Source organism: Sphaeramia orbicularis, chromosome 22, assembly GCF_902148855.1.
Source record: "Sphaeramia orbicularis chromosome 22, fSphaOr1.1, whole genome shotgun sequence".
NCBI lineage: Eukaryota > Metazoa > Chordata > Actinopteri > Kurtiformes > Apogonidae > Sphaeramia > Sphaeramia orbicularis.
In genome coordinates this window covers 1,286,933-1,298,588 of record NC_043978.1, presented here as the reverse complement: position 1 = coordinate 1,298,588, position 11,656 = coordinate 1,286,933, and the positions used below count along the sequence as shown (strand labels likewise).

At 38.6% G+C, this 11,656-nt stretch overlaps 1 protein-coding gene and 1 long non-coding RNA gene across 2 annotated transcripts in view; one reads left to right on the top strand and one right to left on the bottom strand.

Annotated features, from left to right (window-relative positions):
- Window positions 1-456: 456 nt before the first annotated feature.
- Window positions 457-11,369, bottom strand: LOC115414310 (uncharacterized). Its single transcript, XR_003934603.1, has 3 exons — window positions 11,211-11,369; window positions 11,052-11,061; window positions 457-468 (listed from the first exon to the last, which is right to left on the bottom strand). It is a non-coding gene; the product is annotated as an uncharacterized LOC115414310 (long non-coding RNA).
- The window catches only part of keap1a (kelch-like ECH-associated protein 1a), a 45,302-nt gene continuing 43,444 nt past the window's right edge, over window positions 9,799-11,656 (top strand). Inside the window, exon 1 of the mRNA XM_030127610.1 lies at window positions 9,799-10,195. The gene's annotated coding sequence lies outside the window, so the exon portion shown is untranslated. The remainder of the gene's footprint in view (window positions 10,196-11,656) is intronic.

The following is an 11,656-nucleotide window of genomic DNA, read 5'->3' as shown; positions in this document are numbered from 1 at the left end:
CATCTGATTCTGACTATTATGGGATTAGTCCCAGTCATCAGATGTTTATGCTGATGTGAACAGGTGATGTGGGAGGCTGGGTGTCTGTTTCCTGCTTCCACTGTGAATCAACCCCTGGTTCCCGTCCTCTTCTGGAGCCTTTTCTCCTCCAGGGCTTCGCTCTAAACCAGGGCTCTCAAACTCCTGTTCTTTCAGGTTCCACATTCAGTCTGATTTGATCTGCAGTGGGCCGGACCAGTAAAATAATAACAGAATAACTTATAAATTATGACAACTCCAAATTTTTTGTCTTTGTTTTATTGCAAAAAAAACCCCATTAAATTATGAAAATACTTACTTTTCTAAACTTTCCAAACAAAAAAGATGTGAATAACCTGAAAAAATTGAAATTTCTAAAGAAAAATCAGTGCAATTTTAACAATATTCTGCCCCAACTTCTCATTAGTCCATGTGCATTCTGGATCAGATCTATAAAGACACTAAACACTGAAGAACAGGCAGAAATTTGTTAAAACTGTGCTGAATTTTCTTCAGACATTTCAGGTTGTTCATATTTGTTCAGGTTATTCACATTTTATTGTTAAAGGATAGTTTATAAATGTAAATATTTTCATAATTTAATGTTATTTTTTGCATTACAACAAATTCAAAAATTTGTCATTATTTATAGACATAATGTAACATTATTTCACATCAAACCCAGTAGTAAATCTGCACTCATTCTTTTGTGTGGGTTCTTCTGTTGTTATTATTGGACTGTAGATCAGATTGGTCTGGATGTGGAACCTGAACTAAAATGAGTTCCACAGCCTGGACTGTGGAGTTTTTACACTTTGTAAACTCATCCCATGGGCCAGACTGGAACCTTTGGTGGGACGCATTTGGCCCCCAGGACGCATGTTTGAAACTCCTGATATAAATACTGTGGTACTTCCTCTTGTGCACACGCTCCACTAAAACAACTTCTGTCCTGATGGTATTTGCACTGTCATTACTTCCTGTTTTCAGCACCGCCCCAGGCGAAGCTTCATTTAAAGAGCCAGACAAACAGCCCAGGGAACCATTCAACTGGTTCCACAATGAAAGTGGAAGGAACCAGACCTGCAGGATCTACAGGGGGGGTCAAACATGTGGCCCATGGGCCCAAACCGGCCCCCCATAGGGTCCAGTCCGGTCCGTGGGATGAATTTACAAAGTGTGAAAATTACACTAAAGGTATTAACAGTCAAGGGTGTTGATCTGGTGTTAGTTCAGGTTCCACATACACATTTTATTCTTGGTTTAATGTAGGAAAAAATAAATAAATAAAATGGCCATAAAAAATGACAACTCCAAATTTTTCCCCTTTTTCTAGTGGAAAAATACCATTAAATTATGAAAATATTTACATTTACAAACTATCCTTGAACAGTAAAATGTGAATAACCTCAAATGTCTGAAGAAAATTGCATTTGAAAAGTGCAGTTTTAACTATTTTCTGCCTGTTAGTAAATGTTTAGTGTCTTTGTAGATCTGATCCATAATGTACATGTAGAAATGGTCATTTCAGGCATAATAACATTGTTCAAATTGCACCTACTTTTCTTCAAGAAATTTCCATCTTTTGAGGTTATTCACATCTTTCTTGTTTGGATAGTTTGTAAATGTAAATATTTTCATAATTTAATATTATTTTTTTGGACTAAAACAAAGAGAAAAAAATTGGAGTCATTGTTTATAGGTTATTATGTTATTATTTTACTGGAGATCAAATTGTATTGTATTTGTAACAGCATTTGGACATGTGAACAGTCCATTATATTTTTTAACACTGATTCACCATTAAAGCTCATGTAGTTTGACAAATGACAGTGGATGGAAACATTTCTCCTGGTTCTGCTGGTTCTGCTGGTCCAACATTGATTCACCAGTAAAACCCATGGAGTTGGATCAATGACAGTGGATGAAATGTATGGAAAAAAAAAAAAAAAAAAAAAAAAAACCTACAAAATAATAAATAGTGATAAAATTAGCCAAAACTTTTACTAAAAAATAAAGTTAAAAAGTATAAAATAAGCCACAAAATCAACAAAAACAGCCAAGTAATGAATAAAATGAACAAAAATATATAATAAACCAACGAAATAATAAGTAATGTAACCAAACCACAAATTGAACAAAATTAAAGAAAAAAAGTTTAACATAAAATAAAATAATATATGATATATGACATTAACAAAATGATAAAAAGCGAGTAAGAAAATGTACAAAAAAAACAAATAACATGGAGTAAATAAGCAATAAAATGCACAAAATGAATAAAGAATTGAAACATTGATTCACCAGGAAAAAAATGATGGTGGATGAAGACGTTTGGTTCATGTTCACACTGAAAAAAAAACAAAACGGTATTATTACAGCAGCAGGGGTGCTGAAAAAATACTGTTAAATAACGGAAAATAACCATCTCATAAAAAATGTGGTAATTTTCCATAATTAAAATACAGTTTTTTGCCCTAACTTTACATGAGATTTTGCATATTTTCTTTTTACTTTTTAATGTTTAATAAAGAATATTTACATGTATAAAAACAATCAAATTACCTATAAATAAATAAATATATAAATAAATATACATACACACACACACACACACAGAGCAAATTCTGGTCTTTGGAATAAACTCCATGTGAGTTCAAATCAACTTGATTTAAGTGTACATGTGAGACCGTTGAAAACACTCTAGAGCAGAGTTAAAGTAACTCTTTTCAGAGAGTTGATCTTTTAACTCTTTTCAGGAGTTAAAATTTAACTCTTCTGGGAGTTACAAAAACTAATCTCATGTAGAATAAAACACAACACTCGTCTGGAATTCATTTTATGTGAACTCTGAAACTCTCAAAAAACACCATACAATGACTAGTGTTTTTTTTAAAGTGTGTTCAAACACATGTTATATAGATGCTTATAAAGTGCTCTTGCATGAAGTGCTTTCCAGGTGTCCGGGTTCTGGCTCTGAACTGAAATGGGATGAACGTCTACAGAGGCATGAAGCAGTGACAGCAGCAGCAATGATCTGGAACTGGACCAGAGCAGAGGAGGGGCTTCCAGGGGCTCCTCCTGCAGATCCGCTCCAGAGGAGGGGCTTCCAGGGGCTCCTCCTGCAGATCCGCTCCAGAGGAGGGGCTTCCAGGGGCTCCTCCTGCAGATCCGCTCCAGAGGAGGGGCTTCCAGGGGCTCCTCCTGCAGATCCGCTCCAGAGGAGGGGCTTCCAGGGGCTCCTCCTGCAGATCCGCTCCAGAGGAGGGGCTTCCAGGGGCTCCTCCTGCAGATCCGCTCCAGAGGAGGGGCTTCCAGGGGCTCCTCCTGCAGATCCGCTCCAGAGGAGGGGCTTCCAGGGGCTCCTCCTGCAGATCCGCTCCAGAGGAGGGGCTTCCAGGGGCTCCTCCTGCAGATCCGCTCCAGAGGAGGCGCTTCCAGGGGCTCCTCCTGCAGATCCGCTCCAGAGGAGGGGCTTCCAGGGGCTCCTCCTGCAGATCCGCTCCAGGTGTGACAGGTGCTGCAGGTGAAGTTGATCATGAGTCTGAGGGAGGGCTCTGTGGCAGCGCAGGAGTGCACCAGGACACTTACTGTTTGTTCAATAGCTTTGCTCTCAACTCTTGTATGAATTCCCTCAGACTCCAATGCAAGAAGCCGTTGAGCTAAAATTAGCATGTTCGACGTTCTAAGTTTGCAGCAAGAGCTAATTTTAGCAGCTGGTTAGCAAGTTGGTCCGTACAGAAATATCCACATTGTGATAGTGACAGAGCTGACAGAACAGTTCCTTCCAGTCTAATAAACTGCCTGTTTCAGAAGTCAAATGGTGCTGATACGACGCCTCATATGACCTCCATGAACACACTGGTCTGCTCTGTTCTCTGTTCACAAATCAACACCCATTCTGGTGTTCAGTCACGCTCCTCAACACCTGGTAAATGTACCCCGAAAAATGACACCATCAAAGACACAAGCTGGAGTTAAACTTACAGAATGAACTCCAGAAATTTAACTCTTTAACTCTTTTTTACCCAACTCCAGATTATTTTACTCGACAAATTTGCTGTGTAGATATAAATAATTTTCAGTGAGACTCAGTTGTCCAATCCACTGCTAAAAACTGTATTTGGACAGTTTATCAGTGCTTATACATGTTATACATTCACAAAAATACATTTATTCAACATTTTTGTTGTGAAACCTCCTGTAATTACACAAGATATTTGTCAATTAACAAACAAGTCTGGTTCAACTGACAGAACTAATACTTCTGTTACGGTTCATTGTCAGTAATTTTATATTGCTTTATTTTTTTTATAGTATTAAACTTTAAATTAACAGTTTAATCTCATAAATAGAAAAGAAATATTTGTGAAATTATGATACATTTGCAAATGTATTTTAACTGTTTTTTTATGCGAAAAAAGAAAAAAAAATTCTTCTTAAAACATTAAAATGTTATGGTTATTCACAGTTACAGTTTTTCATGCTATTTTCCATTTGACATGTAAAATCACAGTCTGTTTTTGTCATTTCATTGATATTTTCCTGTATCTTAAAAATACAGGAAATATCTGTAAAATAAACAGTGAAAATTCAGTTAAATTACAGGTTTTTTTTTTTTTTTGTTTTGTTTTTTTACAGTGTATTAAATTAGCTCAAATGTCCAGAGTGGACCTGGGTCTGGTCCGTGCAGGTGGTTCTGGTCCTGTACATGCAGTGGATGAACAGTTGTGGTGTGGATGTTTGCATAAGGTGTGTCTTATCACCGTTCCTGTTTAAAATCTGTCTCCATTTCCTCGTTATCAAAGTTCATCTGGTTATTGGAGACAGTCAGCACCGTGCAAACATGTTATCTATCATGAATAAATGTACGTCACAGACATTAGAACCAAACAGAGGAGCAGAAAAGACAGAAGGACCTGTTTTATTCACAGCTGAACTGAACTGACAAATAAACCTGATTTACATGAGTCCGATTCACTCAGTTAGTAACCACTGCAGATCTGAATTATAAAAGACAAGTGGCCTCTGTGTGTGTGTGTGTGTGTGTGTGTGTGTGTGTGTGTCCGTACACAGCTGACTGCTTCAGTTTGTCATCCTTCTGTATTTTTCTCAGTGAACAGACTAGTGTAAACAGTCAGTTGATCAGACCAATATTTTGGCAGACATTTGTAATTTTTAATTACAAATATCTATGTAACTATTATTTGTGTTGCTATGCCCAGAATGCTTTAACGGTGACTGCTGGACAAATGCAGTACAACATGCATGAATACACAACAGCATAAAAACTACAACACTGTAAGGCTGGACTTTGTATTTGCTGAAATACTTTAATTCCAATGTACTTCACTGATTTCAGTTTTATTCCATTACTATAACATGTTCAGTACATTCTACTAATTTCTAGACTAATGCTGCGTTCCAGGCTGTTTTTTCAGTCCATAAGTCACGACTTCAAACCACAGCTCACGACTTTGTAACGTTCCAGGCAAGTCACGCCCAACTGCCTGAGCACAAGGAATTGTGGGAGTTAGATGTAAACAAACCAGCATGGTGGAGCTTACGTTCTGTTCATTTACAGTCATTTCTATCCCACAGGTGTTTGTTCTTTGTTTATTTGAGGGAAACAGAGGAGGACAAACGGTGCAGAAGGCCAGAGAAGCTGTTCTACCTTTGATGTTCTTTGTTTATTTGGATTCGTATTTGGTATTAATTTACTCTTACACTCACTGGACTGAAAACTAGCTAACGCTAGAGCAGCTGCTGATTATGCAGAACATTTACAGATAAATAATGTCGGAGCAATACTTTGTTGTAATAAACAATCTGCATAAACACCGCATCCATGGGGGGGCGCCATTGCTACATGACGTCAGAACTCAGAACTAGGAGAACATGGATCTGATACGAGTTCACGGGTGGAAGTCCCAGGTTTGACTGAACATTCCAGAGCATTTACACCAGTAGAAGGATGGAGAAACACCAGTTACAGGTGGACTGGAACGCAGCAATAGTCAAAAGTACAAAAACAGTTTCAGTTGAATGGATTTAAATCACTCAGTTTTAGTCCTGACCACACTTTATCTGTGCATTGCATTGTGGGTATTCATGTTGTTGTAAATGTGTTCTTTTTCTGTGGGGGTTGTGCTGTTAGTTTTCATTTGGACTGAATGTGTGTATGTCAGTGTTTCTTGTCCTTTTTGTGTTTGTTTTTGTATTTTTGTACAGCCGCACCATGAGTCACAGCCAGAGGAAGAACTATGGCTTTACTGTTCAGATAGGAATGTCCGTGTACCGTGTAAATCTTCATACCCTGCCAAACTGAAAACACTTCCTGTACTGACAAATCACACCAGGTTAACTTCCACCTGCACTATGATATATTAGATTTAATGGTCATACAAGCAATTTATATTACAAAAGATTAGAATTTAAATCTATTTGGAAGTCCAATTAAGTCCAATGAACTGATGATATTAAGTTAATGACTATATGAAGCTACTGACACAGCAGCTAATTTTAAATTAAATTCACTTGGCATTTAGTGTGTTGTACTTCAAATAGCAATTCCATTCAAATCAAGCATTTCAGTTTAATCCACTCAAGTTTTCATTACTCATTACTTACATTTTTTAAGGCAATGAGTTACCTGAGATATTTTAAGTAAACTCAACTTAACTGGTCTTACGGAGCATATCTCGAACCTGTGGATCCACACAGGTCAACACACCGGTTCTTATTGAATGGACCCAGTGGAGCCTTTTTCAGCCCAAACTGGCCCACTTTGTCCACAGAGGAGGAATGTGACTGAATGAAACCGCAGCTAACTCTGACAATGTCTTTGAATTGGGTCTTAGTTCAGGTGTGTGTTGGTACGTTAACAGAAAACACTTCACTTTAATAATCCTACTATATAATGCACGTTTCGGCCCCGCCCCGTGCCCCCATGTCCCATCGATGTATGACTGATGTTGCAGCACGGGAGGGCGTATGGGTACAATGCCACTGTTGCACCACGGGAGGGCGCTATCGTACAATGACACCACGGGTACAATGCCACTAGTACGTTTAATTCACATTTAAATCAGGGTTTGGAAACGTGGACCTGTGCAGGACTCTGTTTTATACTTTAAAGGCAGAAATCCTGCCACATCAAAGACAAGGCCATAAGGTGCCTACTGTATGTGCAAGGCATGATGGGTAATAGTCACCAAAGCAGAGCTCTACGTCCTAACAGCAGATGGTACCTGCATGGAAGGGTCAGTATTATTTTCTGTGATTCTATCCTGTTGCTCTTCTGCGTTCCTCTGACTTTTCCAGTAGTCTGAACAGTGGGGTACAGCGTCACATGTGAAGGGTCGGATCGTCACTGTTTTATTTCGGTGTTCAGAACTCGGTAGTCTCGTCTTCCTCATTTAAAGTGAATAGGGTGGTGCCACTGTTTTATTACCAGGATGCACACTTCTGATGGCGTTGACAGTCTAAGGGGTTTCTAGAGCTCTCCAAAATAAACTCCGCTAAGCTGACATTACAAATGCTGCCTTATACACGGACAATATCCCATTCTGTCCATATGTGTGTGTTTATGGTCTGTCCTCTGGAAAACAGCTCTGTTCATTTCACACTTTGGCTCCATCTTCTTCCAACACCTGTCTGTTTGTGAACCTGTCCTTTGGAGTTCCACCTGGCCTCCTCCTGCCTCCACTGACACTTGGCTCTATTCTGTTGTATATTTAATTTTACCGCTCCAGAAAAGACAACTCCTGGGCCCAACCAACCTAAACATTTGGGAGGGAAGAAACCCCCCAGGAAAATACAAGTTTGACCTTTTCTACATTAAATAACTGCCTTTTTTGGAAACATGATGCAACAGTTTTTTCAGATGCATTTTAAAAAATGTTATGTAATGTCCTTTGGAGTTATGGAGTGCCAGGGGTGCCAAAATAATATCAAAAAATTAATACATCATTTAAAAAGGCCTTAAATGTGTTATTATTTAATTAAAATTGGAAATACATACATTAAATAAATAAATAAATACATTAATCAACATTTACTCAAATGTGTCATGAATTAATTACACTATTTTATTCCACACTATTATTTCACTGGAAAATGAACTTCCTGCTGTGAACAGTGGGGCTTTGCCACATATGTGCTGATAATATCTAGTTTAAATATGGATATAGGAATATATTATTACTACATTACTATATAGGATAATATAGAATATTATATGTATTTATATTACATATGTATATGTGTTTTTGTTTGGGGTTTTTTTTTGTTTTGTTTTGTTTTTTTAGTTTTTAATTATATCTGGTAGGGTAAGTTTTAAATGAGTATTATCATATTAGTCTATATAGGAAAAAGGACATGTGATATTGTTATACTATTATTATTGTTGCTGTTATTATTATTATTATTATTATTATTATTATTATTATTATTATTATTATTATTACTATTATTATTATTATATTGAAATTCATACAAAATAATAATTGCTATATAGTAATCATAAGAAATAGAAATTGGGGGTAGGAGTACATAAGTTTTTATTTCTTCCTACTCCTTTTTGAGCATGTATAATTTCATTTCATTTGTTTTATTTATATTATTATTATTTTTATTTATTTATTTATTTATTGTTGTTGTTGTTTGTTTGCTTATTAATCCTTTATGTACCAGTACTTATATTTTGTTGGTTGATTTTTGTTTTGATTTCACTGTCTACATGTTTGAAATAAAGATTTCATTCATTTATTCATTCCTTCATTTATTCAAGAACGCAGAGCCTTCCATCAATAATGATGATGATCCTATAGAACTGTTAGCCACTTGGCAGTTTCTTCTCCCACCTCTCCTCTGTTTTGATTGGTTGCTTGATTGGACCAATCAGAACAGTTTCTGCCCTCGGAACATCAGTGTCATCTGCTTTGGATTCACTGTACGGTCAGCTTCTTGGTCAGAAAGTGTGGAAATTACTCCAGGAACTTCACTAAATTCCTGTCCTTTATCTGCCACAGACTCTGGGTCAGGAACTCCTGACTCTATGCTCTCTAGGTCTTAAATATCTGTTCCCAAAGTCAGACAGAGTTCATGAAGATCCTCCATGTTTTCAAAGTGTGGACTTCAGACTAAAGTCGTCCTTTGGACTAGATCACTGTTAACCCCGCCCACTCACTTTGATGGGTGAGGTTGACAGATTAAAAAAAAAAAAAAAAAAAAAAAAAAAAAAAAAACACAATCATAGTTTGTGTTCTTGGGCTGAGACCATGAAATAATTAATTAAGTTGTTAAATAATTATATATGCTTAGATATAGATATTCTATCTATCTATCTATCTATCTATCTATCTATCTATCTATGATAGATGAATTTTTTTATTTAATGTATGTATTTCTAATTTCCAACACATCTAAGGCCTTTTTAAATGATGTATTCATGTATTTAATTTTGACACCCCTGGTGCTCCATACCCAGTGGAACACTTTTTATTATTATTATTATTATTATTATTATTATTATTATTATTATTATTATTATTATTACTATTATCATTATTATTCTTATTGTCCCTGTGAATGTGTGCAGTGTTGTCCCTACAGAGCACAAACATGCCTGCTGGGTGTCAGGAGCAGATGAATCCTGTCTAGTCACTCTGCTGAGAACAGTTATGTAACAGCAGAACCAGTCCAGCCCACACCCACGCTCACTTTCACTTTGTGGAATGTTGCTCGTGCTTCGGTGCCAGTTAGGTCTCTGCTCATGCGTAATGCGCGCGGTGTTTGTAGTGCGCACAAGAATATGCAGAGTCATGTTGATGCAGGACTTCCTCCAGCACCAGCGCCCCCACCCCTCCCCCCGCGAACTTCAGCCTCTGGAAATGAGAGCAGAGCTGGAACGCGGAGGGACACGCGTGTCAGTTTCCTGATAGGACGCGCCTCCTGCGGCTGCGCGCGTCCGCTCCAGTCGTCCCCGGTGCTTTTGGGTTGTTTGGAGTGGAGTTGTGTCCGGGACTGGGGGGTGTACAGAGCCCACTCTGGGTGACTAAAGCCCATCTGTGTGGATCTACACCGGCCTCCACAGGCGGAGGACGGACGCGCCTTTTCCTCCAACATTTCCCTCAGATGATCAGAGCTGGAGTGGAGTTTGAGCTGCAGGGCTGAGGTTAGTTCTGAAGGATTGTAGACTGAACCAAGACCACCAGTGAACAGATGTTCAACTGTACCTGTATGAGGTTAGTTCTGAAGGATTGTAGACTGAACCAAGACCACCAGTGAACAGATGTTCAACTGTACCTGTATGAGGTTAGTTCTGAAGGACTGTAGACTGAACCAAGACCACCAGTGAACAGATGTTCAACTGTACCTGTATGAGGTTAGAACTGAAGGACTGTAGACTGAACCAAGACCACCAGTGAACAGATGTTCAGCTGTACCTGCACAGGGAAAATTACTGAGCATGTTTTCCTGAATCAAAAGTATTTTCCTCAAAAAGAGCAAATTTGTCTCTATATTTAGTGCATTTGTCTCTATATTGAGTTTGGAGAGCTTCACCCAAAGAGTAACTTTTACTCTTTTAGAGAGCGACCAAATGTTATCTGAGTAAAGTAAAATTTTCTTCAATTTGAGTAAAGTTCCTGTGTATGAGTCCAGACTCCTGCGGTCCTAAATCTGACCCAGACCACATTTATATGTGGTCCTAAATCTGATCCAGATCTGATATTTTCCAATGTGATTTAAGTCTGAACGTCCAGGTCGCATTTATCTGACCTTTCCGTCATTGAAATGCGACAGACCGTCGTTGGTCCGAGCGGAGGAAAACCATATTTCCTTCTGAAAATACAGTGTGTGTCTACATGGTCTGGTATTCCACCAGGACCTCTTCAGTGCATGTGGGTCACTTCAGGACCTCTTCAGTCCATGTAGGTAACTTCAGGACCTCTTCAGTGCATGTGGGTCACTTCAGGACCTCTTCAGTCCATGTAGGTCACTTCAGGACCTCTTCAGTCCATGTGGGTCACTTCAGGACCTCTTTAGTTCATGTGGGTCACTTCAGGGTCACATTCAGTTCGGACTCAAAACTGATAGAAGTCACATTTAATGTGGAATATGAACCAACACACACAACATTGCATTTCACCCAAAAATCTGAATTATGTATAAAGACCTGCTGTGTGAACAGAGCCAAAGTGGTCTGGGTCAGATTTAGGACCACATATGAAAGTGGTCTGTGTCAGAGTAGTGCTGTTCAGACTATTTAACAGATCAGATCCAGGTCACATATGGACTCAAACACCAGATTTGGAACACATGTACCTTCAGTCTTAACGGAGCCTCAGAAAAACTGTTTAACTGGCATCAGTCCGCTCAGGGGTTCCTAAGGCGGGGGTCGTCAGCTGATGTTTCAGGGTGGCCAGTCTGGTTATTTTGGGGGTTGGAAGTTCAAAAGTTTGGGAACAAGTTTTGGGAGTCAGCTGATTTCTTCTTATTAATTTAACCAGGTTAGTTAGTTCAGAGCTGATCCTCATTTTGCAGAAGGCCTTGGTCATATGGAGACCAACAACCATCCACTGTCACATTCACACCTGTGGGCGGTTCCGATAAACCAGTTAACCTATCAGAGGGT